General features: G+C 41.7%; 1 long non-coding RNA gene across 2 annotated transcripts in view; it reads right to left on the reverse strand.

Annotated features, from left to right (window-relative positions):
• Positions 1–24,085, reverse strand: part of LOC116589214 — a 70,442-nt gene that overhangs the window by 42,024 nt on the left and 4,333 nt on the right. For both annotated transcript variants that reach the window (XR_004285243.1, XR_004285242.1), the window contains exon 2: positions 22,827–22,933. This is a non-coding gene — a long non-coding RNA (uncharacterized LOC116589214). The remainder of the gene's footprint in view (positions 1–22,826; positions 22,934–24,085) is intronic.

A 24,085-nucleotide genomic window follows, 5' to 3' on the forward strand; every position in this document is an offset into this window, starting at 1 on the left:
CATTTACGTGAAATGTCTAAAATAAGCGAATGCATTGAGACAGAATGTGGATTGGTAGTTGCCTGGGGCCAGGAGACGGGGGTGGGGGGGGGGTGGGAGGGGGTGGGAAGAAATAGGGAATGGCCGCTAGTGCTTACAGGGTTTCTTTCTGGGGTGATGAAAATGTTCCAAAATTAGATGGTGGTGGCGGTTACACAACTCTAGATTGTACACTTTAAAAAGGCTAAGTTTTATGGTTATGTGCATAATATCCCAAGAAAGCTGTGACTTTTGAAAACAGATTTACAAAGTCCCCTTCTGTCAATAAGATGATAAACAACCCAGAAAATGGACAAATGACGTCTACCAATTATGCAAAAGCTTTTATCGAAATTGATCCAATCCATGTCTCTTTTTTCTGTTATTAGTTTATGAGCTAATTAGAAAGTTTTGCTTCTCTACATGTTTATTAAATGCACTCAAAACCCAGGGGAGGGAAAAAAAAAAAAAAAGGAAAATGGGCTGATGATGTGTCCTGGAAACTCAATGCAGGAGGAAACACAATCAGGCAAATACATATGGAAATATACACAGCATGACGTGTGGCTAAGGAAAATGCAAAACGAAGCAACAGTGGGACATTTCAGCCCATTCTATTGAGGGGCATTATAACAGGTCCCAAGGATGGCGGAAGGCATGAGTGAGACTCTCACACAGAGCTGGTGGGGTAGTCATTTAGGTTAGGGAATAAGCCCAGGCTACAGCCCAGTGGTTCCATCCCTTGGCATACTGCCATGCACCAGGGCAAAGACAGACACACAGGCACAGCCGTTAGCTTTGTTTGTAACAGGGAAAACTGGGAACAATGCAAATGCCTATCAATAACGGGACCGAGAATTAAACTCTAGTGCATATATACAACAGGATAGGCTACGGCACCAAATAAATACATTTGATTCATGAGGAGAAAAACATATTCACAAAACACATGCCATAGGATTTTTCTTAAGGGAGGAGGACTAGGAAAATTAAGATTCTGATGAGGGTTTTATGCACAGAATGAAGTCTGGTTCACTTGCTACCACTGGGTCACATTTGGCTCTTTATCTTTAGACGCCAGCATAAAGATGAAAATCTGATCAATTACAGAATTAGACTGTGATGTAAAAACCTACAACTAGTCCTGACAAAGCTATTCACAAATGACATATCTGATAAAGGGCTAGTATCCAAAATCTATAAAGAACTGATCAAACTCAACACCCAAAGAACAAATAATCCAGTCATTAAATAGGCAAAAGACATGAACAGGAATTTCTGCAAAGAAGACATCCAGATGGCCAACAGACACATGAAAAAGTGCTCCACATCACTCAGCATCAGGGAAATACAAAATCAAAACCACAGTGAGATACCACCTCACACCAGTCAGAATGGCTAAAATTAACCAGTCAGGAAATGACAGGTGTTGGCGAGGATGGGGAGAAAGGGGAACCCTCCTACACTGTTGGTGGGAATGCAAGCTGGTGCAGCCACTCTGGGAAACAGTATGGAGGTTGCTCAAAAAGTTGAAACTAGAGCTAGCCTCAAAAAGTTTCAATACAGCTGAAAATAGAGTGAGCAATCACACTACTTGGTATTTACCCTAAAGATACAAATGTAGTGATCCGAAGGGGCATGTGCACCCCAATGTTTATAGCAGCAATGTCCGCAACAGCCAAACTATGGAAAGAGCCCAGATGTCCATCAGCAGATGAATGAATAAAGAATATATGTGGTATTTAAATACAATGGGATACTATGCAGCCATCAAAACCCCCCAAAATCTTGCCATTTGCAACAATGTGGATGAAACTAGAGGGTGTTATGCTAAGGGAAATAAGTCAGTCAGAGAAAGACAGTTATCATATGATCTCCCTGCTATGAGGAATTTGAGAAGCAAGACAGGGGATCATAGGAAAAGGAGGGAAAAATGAAATAAGATGAAACCAGAAAGGGAGACCAATCATAAAAGACTTTCAATCTCAGGAAACAAACTGAAGGTTCCTGGGGGTAGGGGGAGAGGTGGGGTGGCTGGGTGATGGACATTGGGGAGGGTATGTGCTATGGTCAGTGCTGTGAATTGTGTAAGACTGATGAATCACAAACCTGTACCCCTGAAACAAATAATACATTATATGTTAATTTTTTTTAATTTATTTATTTGAGGGAGAATGAGTGAGAGAGAGCACGAGAGAGGAGAAGGTCAGAGGGAGCTGGGAGCCCGATGTGGGACTCGATCCTGGGAGTCCGGGATCATGACCTGAGCTGAAGGCAGTCGCTCAACCAACTGAGCCACCCAGGCGCCCCATTATATGTTAATTTTTTAAATATGCAAAAAAAAGATTTATTTTTGAGGAGCTCTTGAGGGGCTCAGTCGGTTGGGCGTCTGCCTTTGGCTTGGGTCATGATCCTAGGATCCTGGGACTGAGTCCCGCATCAGGTTCCCTGCTCAGTGGGGAGTCTGCTTCTCCCTCTCCCCCTGCTCATTCTCTCTAATAAATGAATACAATTTTTTTTTTTTTTTAGAAGATTCAATTTTGAGAGCAGGGGATTAAAACAAGAGTGCCAGCTGCTCGGTCAGCACGGTGTTCAACACTTTTAAACTTGAATGCCTCTGGTGAGACATATACTCCTTACAGTGGTCCCATTGAGTAGAACTTCTTGCCATGATGAGAATGTTCCATACCTGGCCTGTGCAGTGGAGTAGCCAACAAACGTGTGGCTGCCCACTGATTACTTGAAATGGGGCTAGTTCGGTGAAGGAACTGACTTGAAATTTTATTTCATTTTAATTAACTTTCATTTAAATAGTCATGCATGGCTAGTGGCGACCCCATTGCGTAGAACTCGAGAAGAGGAGGTCTGGAAAGCCACGGGTGCCCCACCCCCATTCTCTATGTTCACTCTCAGCATCACACAATCTGGGGTATCAGGCCCCTGGAGGTGTTTTCATTTGTAAGTCATGCTTCAACGCACTGTGTCTCAAGAAATGGACAGGTTGTCATTTTATTGTGTGTCCACATTTGTTCATTTACTCTATAAACACTCTACCTGGAGGTATGAGGTCTGTATCAGACCCAGAACATAGCTCCTCTAGGGCAACACAGAGCACGGCAGGAGGACAGCACTGTTTGGACAGGCCATCCACATGGTGGGGAAAGCAAGGTCCTTAGGGAGCTCACAGGGTGGTGGCATTAAGAAACCTAACCATGAACTTGGTGGAAAGAGAAGCTCCCCAAAAGGGAGAACTAAGAAGTACAAGTCAGCTGGGGCTTGAGGGCGATTTTTTTTCCTAAGGTGTTTATTTATTTATTTGAAAAAGAGACAGAGTATAAGCAGAGGGGAGGGGGAGGGAGAAGCAGAGTCCCCGCTGAGCAGGGAACCCAATGCAGGACTTGATCCCACGACCCCGGGATCATGAGCCCAGGCAAAGGCAGATGTAAAACCGACCAAGCCACCACCCCCTTATTCTTTTAAGATTTTATTATTTGAGAGAGAAAGAGACAGAGAGAGCAGGGGACAATTCTCTGAAGAGGAAAGAGTATGGCCTATTCTAGGGATTTGAAGAAATTCACTAGAATTTAGAATGAGGTGGTGGGGACTGTGAAAGATGGCCCAAGATGAGATCATATGGAATGTCTGAACTGTGTCCACCTGACTTTGGACTTTGTCCTGATGGCAGAAGGAAACCACTGAAAAATGTTAAGCAGAGCTACAGAGGTTCCTGCCATATCCACCATTCGAAATAGACCCACGGGGATTAGCATGTGACCGTGCAATTCCATTTCTGGGCATTTACCCCAAAGAATGGAAAGCAGCACATCAACTGGAAGAGATACTGGTACCCCCATGTTCACAGAACCATTATTCATGAGAGCCAAAAAGTGGAAACAACACGAGTGTCCACCAATGGTTGAACAGATAAACAAAATGTATAGTCCAATGGGGGAATATTACTCAGCCTTGAAAAGGAAGGAAAGCCTGACACAGGCTACCACATGGATGAAACTTGAAGACATTATTGCTCAGCGAATGAGTCAGAGACAAGAAGACAAAAATATGATTCTGCTTATGAGATACCTAGAATGGTCCAATTCATAGGGACTCAGAGTAGGATGCTGGGTGGCAGAAGGCGGACGATAGTTGAAGTTTAATGGGGATTCATGAGTAATGAGTCCTTAATGATCTCCAGTTTGAGAAGATGCAAGCGTTCTTGACCTGGATGGCGGTGGCGCTCAGCAGTGTGAATGTAGGTAATGCCCCCCAACTGTACACTTAGAAGTGGTTAAAATAGTAAATTTTATGGGGCGCCTGGGTGGCTCAGGTGGTTAAGCATCTGCCTTCAGTTCAGGTCATGATCCCAGGGTCCTGGGATCCAGTCTCGCATCAGGTTCCCTGATCAGAGAGGAGTCTCCTTGTCACTCTGCCTCCCTCTTCCCCTACTTGTGCTTGCTCCCTCTCTCTCTCTCTCTGACAAATAAATAAAATCTTTTAAAAAAATGAAGAACTTAAATGTGCATGTGCAATGCTACCGATTAATTTCAGACTCATATATTTTATTCAGCCGAGGTCGTCATGTTTTTAAAACGGTGTATGGAAGGCAGGAAAGTCTTTTAAAAAGTATTATTATTATTATTATTATTATTATTATTATTATTATTATTAAATTTATTTGTCAGAGAGAGCCCAAGGGGGGGGGGGGCAGCTAGCAGAATGAGAGCAGGCTCCCTGCTGAGCAGGGAGACCAATGTAGGACTCGATCCCAGAACTCTGGAATCATAACCTAAGCCAAAGGCAGATGCTTAACCAACTAAGCCACCCAGGTGCCCCTAAAAAACTAGTTTTACTTTTTTTTTTTTATAATTTTAAAAATTTTTAATAAATATATAATGTATTATTAGCCCCAGGGATACAGGTCTATGAATTGCGGGGTTTATACACTTCACAGCATTCACCATAACACATACCCTCCCCAGTGTCCATCACCCAGCCACCCTCTTCCTACCCTCCACCCCCGGGCAAGCCTCAGCTTTGTGTTGTGAGATTAAGAGTCTCTTACGGTAAAAAACTATTTTTAAAAAGTAAAATAATGCTGCCTTTTCCCTCCTTTTCTTGTGTCACTGCAACTGGGTCAATTTTAATGGATGCCATCCAAACCTTAAGCCATAAACTCTGTAATCCATCTAATTTAATAATTAATTAATTGCTCAGCCTTATGGGAACATCATTTTCCTTTCTAGTTACAAGAGATCTCTTCATCCAGCTTCATCATTTCACCTATGGGGACATAAAATCCCACAGACATCACTGACGTGCCTAAGGTCACACCGCAGGACAGCGGCAGAATCAGAACCAGACAGATTCCTCTACATCTGCATAAGTAGTTCATAATTACGCACAATTGTTTTGATTTCTGTTTTCGGTCTATCCTTGGAAGGACTCCTTCAAAATTGCTCATCGTGGAAAGACAAATACCATATGATTTGAGGCATATGCGGAATTTAAGAAACAAAACAAATGAACAAAGGAAAAACGAGACCTAAAACCAGGCTCTTAACAGAGTCTTAACAGAGAATACACTGATGATCCCCAGCAAGGAGCTGGCTGGGCAGATGGGCGAAGTAGGTTGAGGGGGTTAAGAGGACACTTATCAGGAGGAACACTGAGTCATGCCAAGAATTTATGAATCACTATATTGTACGCCTGAAACTAATATAATATTGTATGTTAACTACACCGGAATAAAATAGAAATACATACACAACATACATACATATATACATCAATTCAGTGGAGGCCCTTTAAAAACAATTGCTCATGATGACTGCACTGAAGGTGACCAGGAACAAAGCCATCTGGGTATCTTGCCGGTACGCACTACTCCACCCAGTGAAGTGAAGCTATTGTCGGATACTGAGTTTTCTCTCTTTTTTCCATGTCAGCACAGTTTATCTCTCATTTGAATATTTGAGGAAGTGCTTGAGAATAAAGATCTGACATCCAAGAATTCATATTCCTAAAACCTATGACCACTGGTGCCTCAAGATTGAAGGTCCAGGCTCTGATACCATGCACAGACTTCTCTTGGATGAGTTTCCTACTTCATGGAAAACCATTATTAGGTGAGGTCCGTAAGGACCAAAATTTAACAAGTCCTACAATGAAAATTTTACATTAGAGGCAGAATAAAGGATCACCTCACCGGTGATCAACCAGCCAGAGCTGCTGGTTTTTCTCACCATCCCAGAAACTAATTCTGGTGGATTCACAGAATGGCTACTCCCAACCCTTCCCAGTGTCTTCTTCTTGTCTCCCTTCCTGCTAGACATCCTTCCCTTCAGCCTGGTTCAGACCCAAGAGACATAAGCAGAAGTCTCCCCCGGCAGCTGCTTGAAAGCTGGCATGCCTCTCTTTGCCCTCTCCTCTCCTGCTCATGGGAAGGACGGCGCACGATAGCAGTTACCTTGCATTTATGAAGGAAAAAGCCAAGGGCACCACAGGGGACAGGCACTGCCATTGTCTGACCTCTGAACCCAAATCCGCCAACTCCACATTTCTTATTGTGTGAAAAAATTATTCTCTTTTTGTTTAAACCACGGTAGATGTATCGTCTGTTTCCCACATCTAAATGCAATTGTAACTATAACTCAAGTTAAAAGGGTTGGGGAATAGGATGAGATCTATCAGAATCTTTGTGGGTGGGACCTAGTTATATACATAATTTATATATTTATATATTATATTATATAATATCCATGGGTAGGGTCTAGTTTTAGATATACAATTTATATATTTTATATATATAATATTTATGGATGGGGCCAGTTTATATATATATAAAATCATCTTCAACACCTTCTCTTCCAATTATGAACTATTCGTATAAGGTTTTCTTAATCAGTTCAGTTTTTATACAGCGACAATCAATTATGAAAAAAAAAACAACAACCCTAATACATTCATGATAAAAACCTTCAACAAAGTAGGTTTAGAGTGAACATACCTCAACATAATAAATGCTGTTTATGGAAACCCCACAGCCAACATCATATTCAATGGGGAAAATATTTCCCTCTAAGGTCGGGAAAGAACTAGGATGTCTGCTCTCACCACTTTTGTTCAACGTAGTTTTGAAAGTCCTTTCCACAGGAATCAGACAAGAGAGAAGTAAGAGGCACAGGGGTAGTAAGAAGTAAGATTTTCACCATTTGCAGGTGACATGATACTATATACAGAAAACCCTAAGGACTCCACCAAAAAACTTTCTAGAACAGATAAATGAATTTAGTAAAGTTGCAGGATACAAAATCAATATACAGAAATCTGTTGCATTTCTATACACTAACAACGAAGTAGCAGAAAGAGAAATTAAGAAAGATAATCCCACTTAAAACTGCACCAAAAAAATAAATAAAGCACCTAGAAAGAAACTTAACCAAGGAGGTGACAGACCTATACTCTGAAAACTATAAAACACTGATTAAAAAAAATTAAAGATGGCACAAAGAAATGGAAAGATATTCCATGGTCATGGGTTGGAAGAACAAATACTGTTAAAACCCAAAGACATCTATATGTTTAATACAATCCCTATCAAAATACCAAGAGGATTCTTCACAGAGCTAGAACAAATAATCTTAAAATTTGTATGGAACCACTAAAGACCCCACATAGCCAAAGCAATCCTGAAAAAGAAGAATGAAACTGGAGGTATCACAATCCCAGATATCAAGATACAGCCATAGTCATCAACACAGTATGGCACTGACACAAAAATTGACTCATAGATCAATGGAAGAGAACAGAAAACCCAGAAATGAGCCCACAGGTATATGGTCAATTAAACTCTGACAAAGCAGGGAAGAATATGCAGTGGGAAAAGTCTCAACAATGGTGCTGGGAAAACTGGACAGACACATGAAGAAGAATGAAACTAGGCTGTTTCCTTACACCACACACAGAATCAGACTCAAAATGGATTACAGACCTCAATGTGAGACCTGAACCCATAAAAACCCTAAAAGAGACGTGGGTAGTAACTTCTTTGACCCTAGCTGTAGCAACATTTTTTTCTAGATATGTCACAGGAGGCAGGGGAATTAAAAGCAAAAATAAACTATTGAGACCACATCAGAATGAAAAGCTTATGAACAGCGAAGGAAACCATCAACAAAACTGAAAGGCAACTGACAGGAAGGGGGAAGGTATTTGCAAATAGCATATCTGATGAAGGGTTAGTATCCAAAATATATAAAGAAATCATAAAACTCAACACCCAAAAAATAAATAATCCAATTTAAAAATGGGCATCAGACATGAATAGATATTTCTCCAAAGAAGACATCCAGATGGCCAAGACATATGTAAAGATGTTCAACATCACTCATCATCAGGGAAATGCAAATCAAAACTATAATAAGTTCTTGCCTCACACCTGTCAGAATGGCTAAAATCAAAAACACGGTTAACAAGTGTTGGCGAGCATGTGGAGAATAAGGTAGCCTCTTGCGCTAGTGCAGTCACTCTGGAAAACAGTAAGGGGGTTCCCCAAAAAGTTAAAAATAGAGCTACCCCTGATCCAGCAATTACACTATTAGGAATTTACCCAAAAAACCATGAAAACACTAATTCAAAGGGATACATGCACCCCTATGTTTATAGCAGCGTTATTTGCAGCAGTCAACTATGGAAGCAGCCCGAGTGTCCATGGATAGATGAATGGATGCAGAATGGAATAGTACTCAGCCATAAAAAAGGATGGCATCTTGCCATTTGCAACAACATGAATGGATCTAGAGTGTATAATGCTAAATGAAATATGTCCATCAGAGAATGACAAATACCATATAATCTCACTCACATGTGGAATTTAAGAAACACAAGAACAGAGACCAACCAAGAAACAGACTCTTAACTCTAGAGCCCACACTGGTGGTCACCAGAAGGGAAGAGGGTGCAGGACGGGGGAAATAGGCCATGGGAATTAAGAGTATACTTATTACCATGAGCCCTGAGTCATGTATAGAATTGCTGATTCACTAGACTGTACACCTGAATCTAATATAACACCGTATGTTAACTACACTGGAATTTAAGAGAGAAAAAAAAAGATTGACATCAAAACAAAACAAAATAAAGGGAAAAAAAAACCCTAGAACTTTGGTATACAGAGACCACTTTCATCCACATGAAAACTTTTCTAATTTGATAAGCTCCAAATATCACCAAAAGATGACAGAAACTCTCCTCGGGGCCCGAAATCCTACAAAGCATTAGAGACACTCATGGAGAATCGGTACAGCTCTCTAGGGCTGCTCCCCCGTGACTACGTGCTGAGGAGATTAGGGGAAATCTGCTTAGTCCGGCCAGGACTCGGGCTCTGCTCCTGTCCTCACACGACCCTGGAACACCCCCTCGGCCCTGTGGTCTGGAAAGGTCTTGGCTGACTAAGCCAAGTGCAAGCCCTGGGCTCAGTTGCTGTTAGCGCCCTGCCACATCCCTGTAAACCATCTGCTGGCTCTGCCTGTCTCCGTCATTCTGCAGAGATCACGGTCCAGTCTGTGCCACCACACAGAGGGCAAAGCTCCCCGGAGCGACAGTGGGAATCCATTCAGAAGTCAAGGTCTTGCTGACAATGGGTCGTTTCTTAGACGCTTCGTGGTTTTCCTCCTGGTCTTACAAATAATACAGATAGCAGGCCTTTGAAACCCAGAGGCACCCACTCGCTTCCCTAGCTTTGCCGGAGACAGCACTGCAGATGTGTGAACAGTGGTTTGTCCTCCTTGTTGAATTTACCACCAGCCCAGGAAGCGCTATGAAACAGGTGACGTTGGCTTTCCCCGGGTCTGTAAGAAACCCCCTTAGCACCCTTGGAGCTTCCTCTTCTCCCAGCCGCCACCTGGTGACGCTCTGCCCGCCCAGAACCACCCTCAGAAAGTCTCTACGCTCGCACCCCCAGCCAACCGATCGTTTCCACACTGGGGAAAGCAGCGCCTCGTGAAGACGCTAGGCTAGACTTAAGGTCTTATACTGTCTGGGCACTGGTCCTTCAATAACCAATGCAAACCCAAAACAATGAAGCTGGTGCGACTCTTTCAGGCTCCAGGGATGGGCTGCTGGGAGGCAGTTTGCGGCAACACCAACCCCAGCATGCCGAGACCCAGCCTGCCTCTTTTTTTTTTTTTTTAAAGATTTTATTTATTTATTTGACAGACAGAGATCACAAGTAGGCAGAGAGGCAGGCAGAGAGAGAAGGAAGCAGGCTCCCGGATGCGGGGCTCGATCCCAGGACCCCAGGATCATGGCCTGAGCCGAAGGCAGAGGTTTTACCCCACTGAGCCACCCAGGCACCCCCAATTTGTCCTCTTTCTACTACCTATTTCTTAAATCATGTCTTCTATTTTGCTAATCAGGTAAGTCAGAAAATGACGTCAATGTTCTCTGTGGTAGAAAACCTAGAAGCTTGCTAAACCAGCTGACTTCTACCATACATACCCCTCTAAGCACCCACAGGCAAAACCTTTTGTAAAAAGAGCCAGGAAAGCAGCCCATTGGGTCACTTTCCTTCAGATCAGTGGCTCTCTCCCGTGGTCACTCAGGGTCATCCAGCTGGTCTCTCAGAGCATGAATTTTCTCTGCTATGACCTAGTCTCTATTTCTGTTTCATGAATGAATTTCTTTGTTTCTTTGTCTAATACAAACGAAAGGACACCTGGTTCTTTTCTCATCGAGTGCATCATTAGATTCCCCCACCAATTCTGCAGATTATTTTTTCCAGTGGTACGTGGAAGCTGGCAGAAGAAGCGATCTGTGGAATATTTGTCCTGTTGCAGTGTGGACCATGACAACAGCAATGTTTTGAGTACTCAGGACCAATGCCATGTCGAATTTCAAAAAATCTTTAGAATCACAATCTCCTCTTACCTTCTGCTAGACCTTTCTGGTCCTTTAAAATCATGGGGAAGTGTATTCCAAGTAATTTAAGAAAATAAACTTTACACCTTTGCAAAAATAGCCCGTTGGGAATTACTGGTGTCAATTTCCAACCCCCCACAGGACTGCCTGGTGTGAATTTCACCTGTCACTTGTTAGTACCCTGGGGCTTGATTCAGAGCCGCCTGGAAGGTAAACAGGAGACTTGCAGAAATATAATTAGAAGGGGACCCCCTTGTCCCACAAGTATTTTTTCTATTTCTTGCTCGCTCTCTGAAGAATGGACTCCCAGCTTAAAAAATAATAATAATAATAAATAAAAATTAAAAAAAAAACAAAAAAAAACGCTGCCTCACTGAAGGTGCCTAACAAGGAATGGGTAAATGCACTCTCGTCTGTGTTACAAAGCAAGCCCACGCTGTTCGTTCTTATGGGACACAAGCAAACCAACATGGAAACAAAAGGCATTACCAGGCCTCGGAAGTCATGGATGAAAGATTTCATCTTAGAGGCTCTTCTGTCACAGGATGGCAGGTGCGCAAACACTTCAGTCCCGCTGTGTGCCCTTCTCCAAACCTCCAACCCCCCCCACACCCGCAGCCACCAGGTGCTTTCCTGGTGAGGCTCCAGAGGAGGCCTCTACCCTCCCAGGTGTGAAACAAGCACAAGGATAACCTCACACATCAGGTGTGCCAGTGAGGACCGGCCCCACAGCCGTGTCTCTATGTCTGTCATGTCACTTGCTTGTGCTGCAAGACTCACTTGGAAATCTGCAAGGGGGATTTCTGTTTCTTTCTCCATCTTTATCATAGCCTCGTTTCCTAGTCTGCTGCTGATGCTGTCTCTCTAGTTCTACTAACTTCCATCTGGCGGCCAATTCCTTCCCACGAAGCCAGATGGAATTACAACCCAACCCTGCACAGTCTGAATGTGGGTACCTACTTGTCTCATGCATCCTATCTGTACTTTGATAAAACGAGAATCTTTGAACACCATAAAATGACGATTACCTTTTAGTGCTACATGTTCAAAGGTCAAAAGAATATGGAGAGAGAATCCAGTTTCCTTTTTAAACTGTAAGCTTGCAATCAAACTCATGGGATTACATAGTGACTTTGTTTAAGGATTAATTTTGCATTTATTGCTTGCTAAGCTGGAAAAAAAAATAGGGGAATGGTAGTATTAGAACGCACGCAGCAAATTAGCTCAGGCTTAGCAAGTTGCTGCAGTGACTGCTTTGTTAGGTAAATGACATCACCAAATGCTTTAAGAATCAGAAAAACCTGGTCCTGAAGGGACAAAAATGGACCTGTTGAAACCCACCAACCGCAGGGCACCTGGGCGGCTCAATCGGTCAAGTGTCTGCCTTCGGCTCAGGTCATGACCCCAGGGTCCTGGGATCAGGCCCCCGTTGGGTTTCCTGCTCAGCAGGTGGTTCCCTTCCACTCCCCTTGCTTGTACTCTCTTTCTCCCTGTCAAATAAATACATAAAATCTTAAAAAAAAATAAAAATAAAAACCATGTCAACCCCTGTCAGCAGTTTTCCTTTTACTTCTGAAGGGACCTGGACCCTAATTCCATGACACAAGTTTTAAAAATTAGGATCAAATCATTGCTGCTCAAGGAATGTTTGAGAAGTAATGCCACGTATCTAACAATACAATATTTAGAGGCAGTGTGGCCTGGTAGAAAGAGCAGAGCCACTCGGCTGTAGGATGATGTGGGTTCCAATCTTGCTTCTGTTGTTCACCAGCTATATGGACTTGGACAAATTACTAAGCCTCAGTTTTCTCATCTGCAAAACAGGAATGCGAGGATTTTTTTGAGAATAAAATGGCTTTATGTATGTAAAACGGGCATAGCATAAATAGTGATTTGGGACCAGATCCCGGCATTGCTGTTTACAGGTTATGGGACTTTCAGCCAATTGCATAACCTCTCTCAGCTTAAATGATGCTATGATACATACCTCAAAGGACTACTGTAGAATTAAATTGGTACAGGGGTCACCAAGCTGTTTTAAAAGTCGGATAGTAAACATTTTAGCCTTTGGAGGCCATATGGTCTTTGTCGCAACTGCTTAACCCCAACTTTGTGGCACAAAAGGTTTAAATGAATGGTTATAGCTGTGTTCCCCTAGAATTTTACTCACAAAACAAGTGATGAGCCAGAGTTTGTTCCTAAGCCATTATTTGTTAATCCCTGATGATACATAATAATTGTAAGATAAACAGTCTTTTAAAAAAAAGTGTTTAAAGTAATCTCTTCACCCAATGTGGGGCTTGAACTCACAACCCCAAGATCAAGAGTCATATACTCTACCCACTGAGCCAGGCACGCACCCCAGAAACAGTCTTTTTAATTAAGGTAATTGACACTAGATGAGAGACAAAAGAAAAGAATTGAAGAGTCCAATCTTGCTCTCAATACCTGTGCTTTTACACAATTAGTCCTGTTAGATAGCCATACAATAGTTCAGGTCACTTGCTTCTGACAAAATCCTTAAAACACACACACACAGAGCTATGATTTCTGGGGGCATAAAGGGAAATATGGCAACAACAAAAACAAAGACAAGCTTCCAAAACAATAAGCAAGTCTAAATATTTTAATAACAAAAATCAAATAAAAAGAATCACCAAACTGAAGGGGAGAGCAAAATCGCAGAAGACAAACTATGCACAATGGTGGGATTGGTGATACTCCCCGAAGATTCCAAAATGAGAAGAAATCATCTGGTACTAACTAGGCTATGAGAGATAAAGAAGAGACTGGGAGTATAAAATAAAGAACAAACATGGGACACCTGGGTGGCTCAGTCGGTTGAGTGTCTGCCTTCAGCTCTAGTAGTGATCTTGGGGTCCTGGGATCAAGTCCCACATTGGGATCCTTGCTCAGTGGGGAGCCTGCTTCACCCTCCACCTGTTACTCCCCCTGCTTGTGCATGCACACTCTCTCATTCTCTGTCTGAAAAACAAATAAAATCTTAAAAAAAAAAAAAAAGGATATACAGCAATACAGAAAGGTCTCAACAAATGTGTAAACACTGAAACAACTCCAGGAACTCGTAAAGAGTAGAACTAATGGAGCACTGATGGTCCACTTAGAAAACAAAAATCACAGCTAAATAACACAGCAATTGATAAGAATGGAAAACAAATGGCAAACAGAATATAAAGAATAAGAACTTAAGGATGATAAAAAAAAAAAGACTAAATAGATAAGGCCATAATGGAAACCACTGTGCGACAGACTCTGCTAGCTGCCAATTCAATATCCACTCTTATGAGCCTTGAGGGAACCATGAGAAAGCCACATGCTGAGGACAGAAGGAAAAGAGACAGAACCTGAGTACATCATAGAGTTGGTAGACCAGCCCTGGACTGCCTGTCTCCACGCTTCTTGACATGTGAGAAAAATGAACTGTATTTGGTGATGCCAGTAGAGAACAGTTTCTCTTACATGCAACTGAGTATATCCCCTAACTGTTGTTTATATATTATCAAATCCAGGATGCTGTAGGTTGGAAGACGCAACATTATTTTCTGCACAAATTACTAATAAAAAAATGTTACCAATCATACTATAACACAATGCTCTGACAGCCCTATTAGATATGTGAGATGGTCATAATACCTCCCTTTCTTGCTTTGAAATTTCTTTCACTGGCTTTGAAGGGTTTTCCTGTCTTTCCAGATATGCATTCCATTACAGAGGGAGGATAAGCAATCCTTTGACACAGATCTCAGTGATAACCCAAATTTACTTGTGGGTTTCTTCTTTTCTTTTTTTTTTTTTTTTAATATTTTATTTATTTATTTGACAGACAGAGATCACAAGTAGGCAGAGAGGCAGGCAGAGAGAGAGGGGGAAGCAGGCCCCCCGCCGAGCCGAGAGCCCGAAGCGGGGCTCAATCCCAGGACCCTGAGACCATTAGGTCCCACAAAGCACTGGGCTGTTGCTTTACAAGATCAATGTGTATGGTTGTGTGGTCTGTGCTTTGCACAAAAGTACCTGACCAAAGAGGGCAAAGGCATGCCTAATCTAGCCCAAACTCTACTATTCTGGCATGTGGCTCCTGCTAAAATGAAAGAGAAAAACCCTTGCCTAGAGTGGGCCCTTTTTCTGATTCGCACAAAGGTTCAGTGTCTTTACTATAGCCCTTGCACTAGAGAGATGGTGGACGAAAGGAGACACATGTTCCTGACTTCCTAGCTCTTGAAGTCTTGTGAGGCAGAAGGACAGTCAACAATGATGTGTGACTATGGGGGTGAAGGAGAACACTGAGGCTCTGGGATCACAGGACAAGAATGCCTAGAATGGGTTCAAACATAAATGACCATCAACTTAACATAGACTGCTATATACAGAAGAGGTTATACACAAGCCTCATGGTAACCAAAAACCACTGATAAATATGCAAAGAATAAAGAGAAAGAAATCCAAATGTACCGCTAAAGAAAATCAACAATACATGAAAGAGACAAAGACAAGAAAGGATCAGAGAAAATCTCCAGAAACAATAAAAAGAAACAAGTCATAAGATGGCAATAAATACATATCTATCAATCATTACTATGAATGTAAATAGAGTAAGCATTCCAATCAAAAGACCTAGGATGTCAGACTGGATTAAAAAAAAAAAGGACCCAACTATATGGTCCTATATGGAATGCATAGCTGTAAAAACACCCAGCTATATGTCCCTCTATATGAGCCTATATGAGACTCAATTTAGATGTCAAGACACCTGCAGATTCAAAGTGAGGGTTGGAGAAATAATTATTAAACAAATGGATGTCAAAAAAGGGGGGAGTCAAGATGGCGGAGAAGTAGCAGGCTGAGACAACATCAGGTAGCTGGAGATCAGCTAGATAGTTTATCAAACCATTCTGAATACCTACAGCTCCAACAGGAGATGGAAGAGAAGAGCAGCAATTATAGAAACAGAAAATTGGGGCACCTGGGTGGCTCAGTGGGTTAAAGCCTCTGCCTTCGGCTCAGGTCATGATCTCAGGGTCCTGGGATCGAGCCCTGCATCAGGCTCTTGGCTCAGCGGGGAGCCTGCTTCCCCCCTTTCTCTCTGCCTGCCTCTCTGCCTACTTGTGATTTCTGTCTGTCAAATAAATAAAAATAAATCTTTAAATAAATTAAAAAAAAAAAACAGAAAATTGACCACTTTCTGAAAGGTACAACCTGCAGAGAAATGAATCCAAAGCCATAGGAAGGCAGCTATGCTCACCACTATACCACCAACGCTCAAAGCCATAGGAGGATAGACGATGTGGGAGGGGCCGGCTCCCGGTAGAGCAATGGAGCACTAAATCAGGACTTTTAAAAGTCTGCTCCACTGAGGGACACTGCTCCAGAGGCTAGCTGGGGTGAAGCCCATGCGGGGACAGCGAGGTCTCAGGTACGCGGGGTCACAGAAGGATCAGGGTGTCTAAGTGTCACAGAGCTCACAGGTATTAGAGTGGGGAAGCCGGCTATAGAGATGGAGGTGAGGAGTGAGGAGTGTGGCACAGTCGGGCCACTGCTCTGTAAGCAGAAACCCCACAAGATCCAGGGAGACCCCCCTGGAAGAGTGCAGGGATCTGCTGGGTCTGGAGACTCCAGGTGGGGCTGTGTGCCAGAGACAGAAATCCTTGGTCACAGGCCGGGTGAGCTGGGAGCGCAGCCGGAGACCGGGAAGACAGGAGGGATTGAGTCCTTTTCCCCGAGAGAAGAGTGGGAGCCAAGCTCTCGGCTCCTATAGGCCAGAGACTGGGCGCCGCCATCTTCAGTCCCATCCTCCGGAACTCTAAAGAAAGTGCTCAGGGAACAAAAGCTCCTGAAAGCGAACCCGAGAGAATTACTTAGCCCAGCCCCTGGTAAGGGCCGTGCAATTCCGCCTCAGGCAAAGACACTTGAGAATCACTACAGCAGGCCTCTCCCGCAGAAGATAGGCAAGAAATCCAGTCAAGACCAAGTTCACTTACCAAGAAGAACAGCAGAATTCCAAAGAAGGAGAAAGCAAAGCATGGAATTCATGGCTTTCTCCCCATGATTCTTTAGTCTTGCAAAGTTAATTAATTTTTTAATTTTATTCTTTTCCTTACGCTAAAAATTTTTTAACTTTTACTCTTCCCTCTTTTAACGTTTTTTAACTAGTTTATCTTAACAATATCTTTCATTTAAAAAGTCTTTTTTGAAACTTCATTATTATAGTTATATTTTATCCTTCATTGTATCTAATTTTATTTTTTATATACACGTAGGGTTTTTTCTTCTAAAAAAATTTGGTATACAACTTTTTCTAATAGATCAAAATACACCCTAAACCTAGCACCAGGCTTTGTTCTAGTGTCCAGCCTGAGCAAATTTGCTCCACTTTCTTTTTCTTTATTCTCCCAACCAACTTATCTTATCAACTCCTTTTTAAGAAATTTAAAAAAAAATTTTTCATCTTTATAGTCATATTCCATCCCTTCATCATGTTTATCCTTATTTTTTGTGTGTGTGTGTGTGTGTGTGTATTCATTCTTTAAAATTCTGGGAGGTAGTTTCTTCTAAGAGACCAAAATACTCCCCAAATTAAGTGGGTGACTCTGTTCTATTCACCAGTCTAATATATATTTTTTCTTTTTAATATTTTTTCTTTTTAAAATTTTTTTTCCTAAACTTCTTTTTACAAATGGATGTCAAGGGGCACCTGGGTGGCTCAGTGGGTTAAAGCCTCTGCCTTCGGCTCAGGTCATGATCCCAGAGTCCTGGGATCGAGCCCCGCATCAGGCTCTCTGCTCCGCAGGGAGCCTGCTTCTCTCTCTCTCTCTGCCTGCCTCTCTGCCTACTTGTGATCTCTCTCTGTCAAATAAATAAATAAAATCTTTAAAAAAAATAAATAAAGCAAAGACTGTAACAAGATTCAAAGGACACTATATAATAAAAAGGTGACAATCCAACAAGAAGATATAACAATTGTAAATATTTATTCACCTAACCTGAGAGCACCCAAATACATAACAATAACAAGTGTAAAAAAACTAATCGATAATAATACAATAAAAATAGGGGACTTTTATATCTCACTTACATTAATGGACAGATGATCTAACTAGAAAATCCACAAGGAAATACTGGCTTTGAAAGACACACTGGCCAGACAGACTTAACAGGTATACTCAGAATATTCCATTCTAACACAGCAGAATACATTTTCTTTTCAAGTGTACATGGAACATTTTCTAGAACAGAGCACATATAGGCCACAAAACAGGACTCAACAAATAAATAAAGAAGACTGAAGTCTACTGTCCACCTTTTCTGACCACAACACTTTGAAACTAGAAGTCAGCAACAAGAAAAAATCAGGAAAGACCAAAGACACATGGAGGTTAAGTAACATCCTACTAAACAATGAATGGATCAACCAGGAAATAAAAAAAGATATAAAAGAGGGGCACCTGGCCGGCTCAGTCAGTTGAACATGCAGCTCTTGATCTCAGGGTTGTGAGTTCAAGGCCCACATGGGCATAGAACCTACTTTAAAAAAAAAAAAGGAATAAAAAAATACATGGAAACAAATAAAAATGAAAACACAATGGTCTAAAACCTTTGGGATGCAGCAAAAGCTGTCCTAAGAGGAAAGTTTATAGCAATACAGACCTTCCTCAAGAAGCAAGAAAATTCTTAAACAACTTAAATGTACATCTAAAGGAACTAGAAAAAGAGCAATAAATAAAGATAAAGGCCAGCAGAAGGAAGGAAATTATAAATATTAGAGCAGAAATAAATGATGCAGAAACTTACATACACACACACACACACACACACACACACATCAATGAAACCAGGAGCTGGCTCACTGAAAAAAATTAATAAAATTGGTAAACCTCTAGCCAGACTTATTTAAAAAAAAAAAGGAGAAAAGACCTAAATAAATAAAATAATAAAATCATAAATGAGAGAAGAAATAACAACTAACATGACAGAAATACAAATCATTCTAAGAAAATTATTATGGAAAACCCTATGCCAACAAATTGGACAATCTAGAAGAAATGAATACATTCCTAGGAATATATAAACTACAAAAATTGAAATACAAGGAAATAGAAAACTTGAACAGACTAATTGCTATCAATGAAACTGAAGCAGAATCCAAAACTTACAAAAAAGTTTAGGACTAGGTGGTTTCACAGATAAATTCTACCAAACATTTAAAGAGGAGTTAATATCTATTCTTTGCAAACTATTAAAAAAAAAAAATAGAAAAGGAAGAAAACTTCCAGATTCATTCTATGAGGGCAGCATTACCCTGATACCAAAACCAGATAAAGATGCCACAAAAAAAAGGAACTACAAGCCAATATCCCTGATGAACATAGATACAAAAATCCTCAACAAAGTACTAGCAAACCAAATCCAAACACAGGTTAAAAAAAAAATCATTCACCATGATCAAGCAGCATTTATTCCTGGTTTGTAAGGTGGTTCAATATTTAGAAATCAATCAACATGATACATTGCATTAATAAAAGAAAGGATACGAACCATAAACCCTTCCAATAGATGCAGTAAAAGCATTTGACAAAGTATAACATCCATTCATGATAAAAAAAAAAACCCTCAACAAAGTAGGTTTAGAGGGAACATACACTTAACATAATAAAATCTGTATATGAAAAACCCACAGCTAATAACATCCTTTATGAAGAAATACTGAGCTTTTCCTCTAGAGTCAGGAACAAGACAGTGACATTCACTGTCACTGCTGTTATTTAACATAGTGCTGGAATCCCTAGTCACAGCAATCAGACAACAAAAAGAAATAAAAGACATCCAGATAGGCAAGGAAGAACTAAAACTTTTACTATTTGCAGATGACATGATACGCTATATTGAAAACCTGAAAGATTCCACCAAGAAATGGCTAGAACTGAAACATGAATTAGTAAAGTTGCAGGATACAAAATCAATGTACAGAAACCTGTTGTATTTCTATACACCAACAATGAAGCAGAAGAAAGAGAAATTAAGGAATCAATCCTGTTCACAATTGCACCAAAAACAATAAGATACCTAGAAATACTTTAACCAAAAAGGTGAAAGACCTGTACTCTGAAAACTATAAAACACAGATGAGGGACGCCTGGGTGGCTCAGTTGGTTAAGCAGCTGCCTTTGGCTCAGGTCATGATCCCAGTGTCCTGGGATTGAGTCCCACATCGGGCTCCTTGCTTGGCGGGGAGCCTGCTTCTCCCTCTACCTCTGCCTGCCTCTCTGTCTACCTGTGCTCGCTCGCTCTCTCTCCCTCTATCCCTGACAAATAAATAAATAAAATCTTAAAAAAAATTAAAAAAAAACACAGATGAAAGAAACTGAAGACGCTGCAAAGAAATGGAAAGATATTCCACGTTTAAGGATTGGAAGAACAAATACTGTTAAGATTTCTATACTGCCCAAAGCAATCTACACATTTAATGCAATCCCTATCAAGATACTAACAGCATTTTTCACAGAGCTAGACCTGACAATCTTAAAATTTGAAAGGAGCCACCAAAGACCCCAAATTGCCAAATCAATCTTGAGAAAGAAAAGCAAAGCTGGAGACATCACAATTCTGGACTTGAAGTTATATTATGTATGTGTAGTATAAAAACAGCATGATACTGACCAAAAATAGACTCATGGATCAACAGAATAGAATAAAAAAACCCAGAAATCAACCCACATTTATATGATCAATTAATTTTTGACAAAGCAAGGATAGTCAATGGAAAAAGTCTCTTCACCAAATGGTGTTGGGAGAATGGGACAGTAACATACAAAAGAATGAAACTGGACCACTTTCTCATACCACACACAAAAATAAACTCAAAATAGATGAAAGACCTAAATGTGAGACCTGAAGCCATAAAAATCCTAGAAGAGCGCACAGGCAGTAACGTCTCTGACATGGACCATAGCAACGTTTTTCTAGATAGATCTCCTAAAACAAGGGAAATAAAAGCAAAGATAAACTACTGGGATGACATCAAAATAAAAAGCTTGTGCACAGAGAAGGAAACAATTGACAAAACTGAAAAGCAACCCACAAAAAGGGAGAAGATATTTGCAAATAGCGTATCTGATAAAGGGTTAGTATCCAAAATAAATAAAGAACTGATAAAACTCAACACCCAAAGACAAATAATCCAATTTAAAAATGAGCAGAAGACAAGAAGAGACACTTTTCCAAAGAAGACATACCGGTAGCCAATAGACACATGAAAAGATGTTCAACATTACTCAGGGAAATAAAAATCAAAAAAACCATGAAATATCACCTCACACCTGTCAGAATGGCTAAAATCAACAATGCAAGAAATAACAGGTATTGGCAAGGACACAGAGAAAAAGGAACCCTCTTGCACTGTTGGTAGGAATGCAAACTGGTGCAGCCACTCTGGAAAACAGGATGGAAGTTCCTCAAAAAGTTAAAAATAGAACTACTTATGATCCAGCAATTGCACTACTAGGAATTTACTCAAAGGATACAAAAATACCCATTCAAAGGGATACATGCACCCCAATAGCAGCATGATTGCAATAGCAGCATGATTTACAACAACCACATTGCAGAAGCAACCCAAGTGGCCATCAACAGATGAGGGATAAAGACAAGGAGGTACATACACGCAATGTAATATTATAATTGCTCAGACATAGAAGGCAAATGTGCAGCAACATGGACGGAGCTAGAGGGTATCATCCTAAGCAAAAGAAGTCAGTCCAAAAGACAAATACCATATGATTTCATGCGTATGTGGAATTTAAGAAACAAAAGAAATGAGCAAAGGAAAAAGAGAGACAGAGAGCAGCCGAGAAACAGACTCTTTACTAAGGAGAACAAAGTGATGGCTGTCAGAGGGCAGGGTTGGGGGATGGGGGAGGTGAAGGGGATGCAGGAGGGCCCTTGTTGAGATGAGCCCCGGTTGATGTAGGGGAGTGTTGAATCGCTACACTGTACCCCCCGAAACTAACATTACACTGTATGTGAACTCACTGGAATTTAAATCAAAACTTTAAAAAATAATTTGAAATTAAAAAAAAAAAAGAGTGTCTAGCAGCAGGGTGGGCAGGTGGGTGTCAGCAGAGGCTGGAAGCTGAATGCTGAGTGGGAGGGAGTCCGTGGGGGAAGAGCACAGGGTGAGGGAAGAGGGACCTGCCCGTGTGGTGACGGGAGGAAGGAGAGGAACAGGTTGCAACTGAGGAAAGGGGGCCTTGATGAGCCTTGAGGGAGATTAAGTTATAGTGAAGCTTGGCAGAGGCCAAATAAAGTGGGGTCACATGGGCATTGATAAGGCTCCATCCTGAGGCAAGTGGAGACCCCATAAAGGGCTTTAAGTAGGAGAAGGCACGCAGGCTCGTGCTGAGCAGGGAGGCCGAAGGTGCCATCCATCAGTGGGATCACGTGCAGTGGGTTCAAAAGGGATCATGACTTGAGCTGAAAGCAGATGCTTAACCGACTGAGCCACCCAGGCGCCCTCAGATTTGTGTTTCAGAAGACACTGTGGCTACAGTGTAGGGAATGGATGGGCGATGTTAGTCAGGAATCTGTCACACAGCTGAGGTATGACGTGATGGCAATGTAGACAGGATTAGTGACAGAGGGGATGGAGAAAAGTGAATGCAGCTGAGAAATATTTAGAAGGCACAGCTGGCACAGTAATGTTAGGTTGTCTTCTGGGAAGAAAAGGGACAGAGTGACAGTCTGACAAGAGAAGTGGGTAGATGGTCACATCATCTACCCAACTAGGGAAGAGGAGGAGAATGATATATGGACAAGATATTTCTGTGTCATACGTGTTGAGTTTGAGGGACCCATGATGCCCAGGGGAGAGAGCTGCCCACCTCCTTCCATGTTCCTCCAACCCAATCGTCTCCCTTCCTTGTTCTGTATGCTCCTGAGCCTGATGTCTCCCAGCTTGGTCTTCCTTCAGAGGAAGGAAGCTTCCTTCCTTCCCAGAGGAAGCACATAAAAATTAAAAAGAAAAGAAAAGAAACAAACAAGAAGGATTAATATTGTACTATTCCCTAGAGAAGACGTTGAACAATTTAACATCAGAGTCTGAGGCATCTGCTTCAGTTGGATTATGTCCCCTGGGGTGGAGGTTCTCCAAAGTCACGGTTGCTATTCCTCTTATAAAAGCAGATCAAAATCCATCTCCAGTGGGACCTTTCTAAGAGGACGACCAGAAAATCACTGAAAGATGAATTCTAACTTCTTTCCTTAGAGCCACCAGAGGTCCTATTTACCCTAGTAGATATATCACAACATAACTGAATTGGATCCATGAGTTTTTACATGGTGTCTGGTTGTAGAACCCTTCTAAGGAAGCCTTAGTCTAGAAACGGAACCTGAGATGGAGACTTTTGTGCAAATGATTTGTGGAGGAAATGCTCCTGGAGCAAGGGCATGGTGGGGTGGGGGGGATGGGGAGCAGGGGTTGGGGGACAGGGAGAGGGACAGGGCAAGGTGGAAACACTGAATAGAGATGTGGTCTCAGCCTAGCTCTAGCTTCACCCTCATCCCCAGGGACCAGGAGCCAAACTATACTTCAGAGTCCATGACCCCTCAGGCAAGAGACCAGCCTTTTGTATCCTTCCAGCTGACCATTGGGTGAGGGCTGCTGAGTGGGGCTGTAACCTCCAGGCAGCCCCGTGCTAAGGGCAATTCTTTGGACAAGGGGGCAGCCAGGGGTCAGAAGCAGCCCATGCTCCCAGCGGCTGGGGATGGGTGCACCGGGCCCAGTTACAGGAATCTAGACAGAGAACCCATTAATGGCGTCTTCAAACAAAGCTTATCCAGAAGACCGATAGATGTAAAGGAAAACACACAAACACACCGCTGATGGATGGCACCTTCACAGAAAACTTTTGACTTCTTCTCCCCTGGAGAGAAAGCTCACCAGTTTGTATGAGAAACTTATAGAAATAAATAATAAACACTGTGTTTAAAAAATTAATATTAGAAAATGCTAGAAAAATAACTAAATGAGATAAGACTATCATCATCATTATCATCATCTCAAGATGATATAGAGTTCCAAGCACACTTTTTAAAAGCCCATGAATGAGCAAAGAACAGTAAAAATAAAAATATGTTGTAC

Source organism: Mustela erminea, chromosome 4, assembly GCF_009829155.1.
Source record: "Mustela erminea isolate mMusErm1 chromosome 4, mMusErm1.Pri, whole genome shotgun sequence".
In the NCBI taxonomy this organism is placed as follows: Eukaryota; Metazoa; Chordata; class Mammalia; order Carnivora; family Mustelidae; genus Mustela; species Mustela erminea.